We start from the raw sequence: 9617 nt of genomic DNA on the forward strand, positions 1-9617 counted from the left end.
GAGAGCGGAGGTATGGTTAAGTGGGGACACTTCGGCAAAAAGTTATGTCATTGTAAGTTCTCACGAAAAAGAAAGAATAAATAGATGTAATGACGTCGATATGACGAAGAGTCATCATAAAGGAAAGATTTTCCTAAAATGACAATTGATTAAATTTGGAATGAGTTTCTAATTTAATAATTTTCTATTTGTTGGACTGGAAAATAAGAAATACAATATATTTAGGTTAAATTAGATTTGGGTCAAATATTAAATTAAATACTATATTTGGACTAAATTAGAATTAGACTAAATATTAAATTAAATAATATAGTTGGACTAAATTAGATTTAGGCCAAATATTTTATTTAAACTTATTATTAGATTTGTGCCACTTAATTAAGTTTCTAGTTAGATTGGGATAAACCCATTTAATTAAATTCCTAGTTGGACTAGAATAAATGGGCCAACACACATCTATTAGGGTTTAAGAAATGTTAGAACTCCTCTATAAATACCCCTTTAAGGGTTGGCCAATTTATAAAATTATTTTGTGTAGTTTTTCCAGAAAACAGAAAAGGGCAAAATTAATACTTGCACCGAGGTCACATAAAGCCTTATCAAAATTAATTCCACCAATAGTGCAAGGAATAGAAAAGCTCCCTGGATCCTTAAGTTTTGGAGGCAATTTATTTTGTAGAATTGTAGAACATTCTTCATTAAGTTTCACCATCTCAAATTCCTCCATCTTTCTTTTGTTTGCAATTATGTCTTTCAAAAATTTGGCATAACTTGGCATCTGTGATATAGCATCAAGAAGAGGGATGTTAATATGCAATTTTTTAAACACCTCTAAAAATTTAGCAAATTGTTTATCCAAGTTAGCCTTCAAAAATCTTTTAGGAAAAGGAAGAGGAGGTTTGTAAGATTTTAAATTAAGTGAAGAAGAACTCCCTTTTTTTCACCGTTGATAAATCACAATCCTCTTCTTTGGCTTCAAGCTCTTGGCTTTCTTCTTCTTTTATATGCTCTTCATCTTTTTCTTTACTTTCAAGTTCTTTTCCACTTTGCAAAGTGATGGCTTTTACATGCTCCCTTGGATTTTTCTCAGTATTGCTAGGCAAGCCTCCTTGTGGTCTTTCTGAAATCGCTTGGGTAAGTTGTCCAATTTGAGTTTCCAAGCTTTGCATTCTTGCCTTTGTACTATTGATAAACTTTGCCATCATATCTTCCAAATTCGACTTCTTCTCCTGTGGAATTTGATGTTGTTGTTGTTGAAAGCCGGGGGCACTCTTTGTTGATTATTACTCCAAGAAAGATTAGGATGGCTCCTCCATCCTGGATTGTAAGTGTTGGAGTAGGGATTAAAATTTGACCTGTTGCCACCATAAGAAATAAAATTAGCTTGTTCAAAAGAACTAGAAGAAAAATGATTTCCTACTTGACAATCTACACTAGCATGTCCCCTTCGCCCACAAAGCTCACAAGAAAGAAAATGGGAAGAAGAAGAAGAAGAAGAAGAAGCATTCATAGTTGAAACCCCCAAATTACCCAAATTCTTATTTAATTTAGCAATTTGAACAGATAAAGCAGTGATAGAATCAACATTATAAATTCCAACTCCCTTTTTATTTGCTCTCTCATTGTCCCATTGATAACTGTTGGCTGCCATCTCCTCTAAAAGTTCATATGCTTCCTCAGGAGTTTTTCTCGTAAGGGTACCACCTGCAGTTGCATCTAACATCGAACGAGAAGATTGATTAATGCCACTATAAAAAGTTTGCACTTGCATCCAAATAGGTAAACCATGGTGAGGACATTTCCTAAGCATTTCTTTAAATCTCTCCCACGACTCATATAAGGATTCATTACCAAATTGTGAAAAAGTTGTTATGTCATTCTTTAATTTAGCCATTTTAGAAGGTGAAAAATATTTAGATAAAAACTTTTGTGCTAAATTATTCCATGTAGTAATAGAACGTGCGGGAAGAGAATTAAGCCATTCTTTTGCTCTATCTTTCAAGGAAAAGGGAAATAACCTAAATCGAACTGCATCCTTACTAACTCCATTATGCCTAAAAGTATCACATATTTCAAGAAAATTAGCAATATGAGAGTTAGGATCATCATTACGGCTAGAAAATTGTACACTCATCTGGATCATTTGAATAATTGCAGGTTTGATCTCGAAGTTATTTGCTTGCACATTAGGCCTCCTAATACTTGAGGTAGTGCCATCCAGAGTAGGTGTAGCATATGAGCTCAATGTCCTTTGATTATTTTGAGTTTGTTGTTCTTGCTCCATCTTGCTCTTTTTCTCATTCTTTTGCTTTTTTAGAGTTTTTTCAATTTCTTGATCAAGGGGTATCAATTCTCCACCACTAGCGCGTGTCATGCACCATTGAAACCTACAAAGAAAAAAAAATATTAAAAATAAAAAAATAAAATTTCTAAAAGATGAAAAGAAAAAAAAATAAAATAAAAAATTAAATTAAATTAAAATTGCAAAACCCAAAAGAAAACAAAAAGATGTTCAATCTAAGGCTAACTTATGTAGTTTTGATATGTAATAAACTAGTTTCCGACAACGGCGCGAAAAAACTTGATGTGTGATTTTATGCACAATTAATTCGGCCAAGTGTACCCTAGTCAAATATGCAAATAGTGATGAAAAGATGTCGATCCCACGAGAACTAGATCACAATACCAAAACAATTTTAACTTAACATAAGTTGAACTAATTAATTAATCATATGAATAAAAATAAAAATAAATGAAAAACTGAATTCTTGTGAGAAAAATTAATTAATAAATACACTAGGGTTTAGATTTCATTTAATCTGGGTTATCTAATTATGTATTCAACTCGATTCAAAACCACAAATACATTTACAGTATTTTATAATTATTTGCATGTGATTGTGGATTTCCCTCAATTAATTAATAAGTTTTCTCAAGTCATATTAATCCTTTATTAATTCAATTTCACTGTTAGATTTCTGAGCAGATATCAACGAAATAAATAAGCATTAAGTTCTTTGGAAACTTCTAATCTCAGAAAGGGATTTGACTCACTAAGCTTTCTCGATTCCCACACATGAGCTAATGATCTTCCGATCTCATAGTCAAGCAAGTGATTTATATTGCCTATGAATCTAATTTATAACAATCCTTTAGTCAATCATGCATAAATCATTGAATCATTAAAAGGTGGCCAATCTTTTAAAGCATTAAACGCAACAATATAAATTCCCCATGCAAATAATAATCGGTTTTGAATCGAACCAAACAAATACTCACATAATTCCATAATTAAAATCCATCCAAACCCTAGTTAAAATAAATTAACTAGACATTATTAACATAAAAATAAAAACAAAAAATTGAAGAAAGAGAAGAATGTTTCCTACCCAGATTTGAAACAGATCTGGGTCGCAATTGGGGCTAGGTGTTGTGCGGCTGCCGGCTTCAATCTCTGTGTTGTTCACGACTTCAATTTTCCTTTCTTGTGTCCGCTGCTTCTCTTCTTCAATATTTTTCTCTCTACGTCGTCCAGAAGCTTTTTAAATCTTCACTGTGCCGCGTCTTCTATTCTTTTTTCTCACTAGCCTCCATGCGCCACACACATATATATATAATAGTTATTTTATTATAATATTATATATATAAATAATATAAGATAAAATATAATATATATAATATTTAATATACTATTAAATATAATAATTTTAATTATATTATAATATTAATTATTTAAAATATTTATTTATTTATTTTAAAAATAATTTTATAATATATATATATATTCTCCCTTTTACGCCCAAATCTTCAAATTAATTTCCTTTGTCGAGTTCCTACAAAAAGAGATTAAAATAATATAAAATTCATATAAACACACATTTATGTAGGAAAATTAACACAAGATTAAGATAAAAAATAGATAAATATATATATATATATAATTAAGCCCTATCAAATACCTCCACACTTAACCTTTTGCTTGTCCTCAAGCAAAGTAGAGAAGAAATACAAAATAAACATTTCATTTTCATGCTAGGCCAAAATCAAGAATTCCAATAACATATTAACGCATAATTAATTACAAAATTGGTTACCATCCATATTATCATATCAACTCTAAATCCAAAAGTATTAATTGAAAGAATTAGTCATGCAAAATCATCATTTTTGATGCCATGCATACTTCAAAATTAATTCATGAAACATTGCAACTAACACAATTAAATCATGCAATATTTTTTTTTTGGCCATGCATACTTCAACCTACTTGTACACAATATGTACGAAAAGAATTACAACTATGCAAAGAATGTAAATTTATAAATAACTACAAATATAATTGTTCAGTTTTTATTTCTTTTGTTGGCTGGTTTATCTGCAATCTTGGCTGCAAAATCCCTTGTATCCAATACTGCAAACCCATAAAGCTCCCAAGCCGTTCAAGTTCTAAATTGTGAAGCTTTTGACTGGGTCATTTCTACAATTGGTTTGTTATGGGCCATTAATTCCATCAACTTTAGAACAAAAATCCCACAATCACCACCTCTGCCAATTATAAGCAAGTTACATAATAGGCATCACAATCAAAACAACTCTAACTAATAAAAATAAAATCAATGTTGCTTACTCCGTTTGCTGCGGAGCGTCCTCAATCTTTAATTCCCATTTATCCTTCACAATAAATCCAGGTTTCAAATCTCCGTATCCACATTTTGTTAGAAGTTTTGGTATCATCTCTACCATATATTGAAACTTCTTTTCATAATCAATGGGTTTGGTAGAGGAGTAAACATGAACGCGTTGAGAGCGCAAATCAACCCTAACCAGAACCCAGTGATTATTATCGATGTTTGCAGGACATAGCAGGTTATCCGCGTTCAAAAATGGGTTGAAGTAACCTGTCTCAGCCCAAAAAAATACAACAGGGATGTCGTGATCATCCCACGTCTTCCATTTGCTTGCCTTATAAAGTTTCCAATCACTTTTCAAGGCTTGCAGTGTGAGGTCAAAATGATAAATGATTAATTTTCAAAATAAACAGTTAATTCCATATAAATATTTTGATATATATTGATTGTTGCATAACTTACGGCAAATGTTGTATCAACTAATGTTAACTCCTTATTGTAAGTCTGTGATTCCTTCATTCTCTTGTTAAGCATGTATACGTAGGCATCCACGTGCTACAAGGATTTAAACAAAATGTCATAACTACCTATCGATTATAAATAAATTATTGTAACCGAAATCGAATGTCGATATATAAATACCAATATATTAACCGATATATAAATACCGATATATAAATGTCGATAAAGTTTTCATAGCTAATATATATAAATAGCAATACAACCGTCGGTAACATATATCGGTCATTAACCGATGTATGAATACCAATATATGAATGTCGATAAAGGTATCATAACCGATATATAATTACCAATACAACTGTCGGTAACATATATAGATCACACACCGATATATGAATACCGATATATGAATGTCAATAAAGGTTCCATGACCGATATATAAGCACAAAAACACTATCGGTTACATATACCGATAAACCAATATATGAATACCGATGTATAAATACCAATAACAGAATTACTATACAATTAGAGAATTGCTTACCTCAGATTGGAGCCACTTGTCCAATGTGGTGAATGTTTAAAAAAATCCTTATTCATTGAACAACAGCTTGCTATTATAGTTAATGTCCAACTATGTGGCTTTTTCATATATTTTTTGAAAGACTCCCAAATAATACCGGTTGGAGCACTTATGTCTATGAGGCTCAGCTTGTGAAGATTGGAGGTGTATGGGGGTGGTCATTTGTCCTCCGTTTCAGCAGCGGGCTTCAATATTGATTCAATTAGCATTTTTCTTTTCTGCCCCTTCTGCATACGTCTCTTTTTATACGTCTCCTTAATAGGACTTGTCGCACTGACTAATTCTAAGGACACATCCGTCATACCCTCCCCATCCTTCATCTCCTCTATTTTATCCTCTACATTCTTCCTCTCTTTTTTCTCATTCTTCACCTTCTCTGTCTCCACATCCTTCCCCACCTCCACCTTCTTCCCCTCTGCTACCTTATTATCATCCTCCTCCTTCCCCCTCCTCCACCTTCTCCACCTCCATTTCCATTCCTACCTCCACTTTCGTCCTTTCCATTTCCATCGCCCCCTCCACCTTATCCCCATCCTCCATTTTTCCCCCTCAACATTTTCCCCATTCCCCTTCCCATCCCTATCCTTCATCTTCCCCATATTCTCCACCTTTCCCCAGAATATTTTTAAAAGGTTCATAATATTACCTAGATCCCTCTTCACCTCCATCTTCATCATTTCGATCTCTTTATTCACCTCAATTTTCATCATTCCGATCTCCATTTTCAACTCCTGAACTTCCCTACTAACTTCCCCAACTTCATTCTTTATACCATGTAAATAGTTCTTTAAAGTTTTTATTTTCTTCGGCTCCACACGCATTTTCTTTGATTCACCACTTCGTTCTTCTTTTTCTTCTTCTTCAACCACATTTCCACCCCTTCCTTCTTCTTCAACCATATTTTCTCCTTCTTCTTCTTCTTCAACTTCAACCACCACATCATGTGCCTTGTAAAAATAATCTGCATGCATCTCCTTTTCTATTGGCACCATATGGATAACATTATTTTTAAAAATTTCATGCTTTGTAATTTGTTCTTGGGAGATCTTAGGAGTAAAAAGTTTCCATTTCTTTATTCTTGGAGCTTAAGGACATTCTCTTATTCTTTTCACAATTTCCAAGTTAATCAATTGTGAAATGACCTCAAACAAAAAGATTTGCAATTGAGAAAGAAAATCGATATAAATTAGACATATCGGTTAATAACATACATGTTGGTTAAATCAATCGGTCAATTACTGATATTATATAACTGATATCCACATTCGTATTGGTTAGTCCACATCGGTTCTCGACAGATATATATTAAGCATAATGTTCTAAAATATACATATCTATTATAAATATCGGTTAATCAAAAACATGTCGGTTAAAAGAATCGGCCAATTACCGATATAGTATAACTGATATCCACGTTTATATCGGTTAGTCCACATCAGTGTTCCACAGATATATAGTAAGTATAATGTTTAAAAGTAGACATATCGGTTATACTTATCGATTAATAACAAACATATCGATTCACATCATCGGTTATTAACCCGATGTTGAATTACCGATATGTATAAAAAATTAATGATGTGAACCAAAATGTCTGTTATTAACCGATAAGTCTGCAATGACGACACTAAATCTCTATATCTCTATATCACATAATAAATCCATACCTATATGGTAAGTGGAAAACCTCCAATGGAATACGTCTTTTTCTTAGTGTTCTGATTGAACCCATTCAATATGCCTTTTTTGGCACTCTCTATAGTAGTGATAATGGAGTCAGTTGCTCAAGAGAATTGGTTTAACTCATCCCAGTGAGAGGCCAGGTGAAAATACCTGATATCCACCCTCGTGTGAGGAGCCTTGGAATTGATTTTTCACATCATCATCAGATATGACATGGATAGGAGTTCGTCATCAAAACATTCCACCTTTTCGCTAACAATATCTTGATGAAACACCTTAATTAACCTAGACCTTAAAACCCCCATCTTTAGGTTGCACTCGGGGAAAAACCTGACAAACTTTTGTGGAGGCTCCCTCAATATGATTTTTTGCTTTGCTGCTTCAATGTTGCCAAACTTCAACCCTGTGATCAGCGCAAATGCCTCCCTCCCAAATTTTATATTTTAACCTCTGAGCCTGAAGAACAATGATCATTCATCGTCTGTCTTCTTCAACAAGCTTAACAAATAGTCTGTGGACTAACTAAATGCTCCAAGTTAGTCCATCTACCCCATAGACAATCTGGTCAAAAGCAAATGCCTTAAACTGTTCCTCCAAGCGAGGCTTCTGCTTTAGTATACTCCGAATGCCTTCAACAGTGCCTTCAAAATGATCAAGTCTCTTGATTTTGGCGGTGAAATACTTGTTGACCTCCAAGTCCTTATCCCTTGTCGTCTTCTTCTCCGTGTTATTCACCGACGTTTCCATCTTATCACTGTTGTTCTTCTCGAAACGACACACGATGTGAACACGCCATCAGAAGCAAATAAAAAGCTAGCAATGAGCGACGTCGATGTAACCTCTTCGAAACTTCAATAGCAGGCGCAATCAATGGAAATGGGAAAGAAGAGCGACGTCGATGTAACCGTATGGAGCAGTCGATTGAAGTGTAAGCTAGATCAAGAGTCTCGTTTTAGCGAGAAGGGCATTTCTATCCAGTAAAAAAATAGTCCTATCGATGCGTACATTAGGCAATGCATATGTCGGAAAAAATTCAAATTTTTTAATGATATTGGTAAAACGTATCGATATCCAAATCGAATTGTTTTGACCGATATAATATAAATCGATGTGGTTATTAGGATATCGGTTACTATCTATCGGTAAAAATTGATGTAGTTCGTCGATATATGTACACCAATATGACAAAGTCGAGCGATGTAGGCAACGTGTATCGATTACGAACTGATATGGTTTAATCGATATTGAAATATTTAAGTGAATTTAATATTAAAACGGTTCACTTCCCAATGTTTGCACCGATAGGACACGTTGGCGACTGGAATTAAATGCATTCCAGATACTCAACAGATATTTAAATGATGTTCGTTGCACACTTCCCAATACATAATATATATCCAAGATAGTATCGGTTCCTTTGTATCAGATGTAAACCGATACAAGTATACCGATATATCATTCGTTATATGATGTATATCGGTCACTATGTTCATACATGTTACTATCAGTGCGAATATATCGGTTACTTAATTGATATGTAGACACCGATATTTAAATGGTTAATGACAAAAAATTAAGTATTTGTCCGTTGCACTTCCCAATGTCAGCACCAATAGGAAATGACTGCTCTATAAATATCAGTCACTAATATGATAATATAGAATGATGTCGGCAATATGTATTGATGATAAACTGATATGGTTTAACCGACATCCTTCGTCCATGTTACTATCGGTTCACTTCCCAATGTCTTCAAGAGATTAAAACGGTTCACTTCCCAATGTCTCCAAGAGTTATTGGTTAAAATGTATCGGATACAAACCGATAAGTTTAACCGACATCCTTTGTACATGTTACTATCAGTGCGAATATATCGGTAACTTAACCGATATGTCGACACCGATACTTAAATGGTTAATGACGAAATTAAATATTTGTCCTTTGCACTTCCCAATGTCAGCACCGATAGGAAGGACTGCTATATAAATATGGCTCTCATCACGTTTGAGAAGAACACAAGCGAGAATTCAGGAAGACAACAAATAAGGTTAGTGTTGAAGACGTTGTTCCCCAATGAACTAAAGTAGAAGCCAAAGAAATAGATCGCTTTCCTCGGGCCGCTCGAATACTGGAGCAGGTCCATCAATAAACAATGAGTGATTGCTCTAATCATTCGGGGTTCTTCAACCTCCAAATACATTGTCAAGGTAATACTTTGGCAATATATTGGGAGGTTGAATAATCCCGAATGGTCAGAGCAA

The 9617-nt window shown here is 33.8% G+C and overlaps 1 non-coding gene across 1 annotated transcript; it reads left to right on the top strand.

Moving 5' to 3' along the window:
- Positions 1-1781: 1781 nt before the first annotated feature.
- LOC127787746 (small nucleolar RNA R71) lies at positions 1782-1888 on the top strand. Its single transcript, XR_008020211.1, has one exon. It is a non-coding gene; the product is annotated as a small nucleolar RNA R71 (small nucleolar RNA).
- Positions 1889-9617: the final 7729 nt, after the last annotated feature.

The sequence above is a fragment of the Diospyros lotus genome, chromosome 12 (genome assembly GCF_014633365.1).
Source record: "Diospyros lotus cultivar Yz01 chromosome 12, ASM1463336v1, whole genome shotgun sequence".
NCBI lineage: Eukaryota > Viridiplantae > Streptophyta > Magnoliopsida > Ericales > Ebenaceae > Diospyros > Diospyros lotus.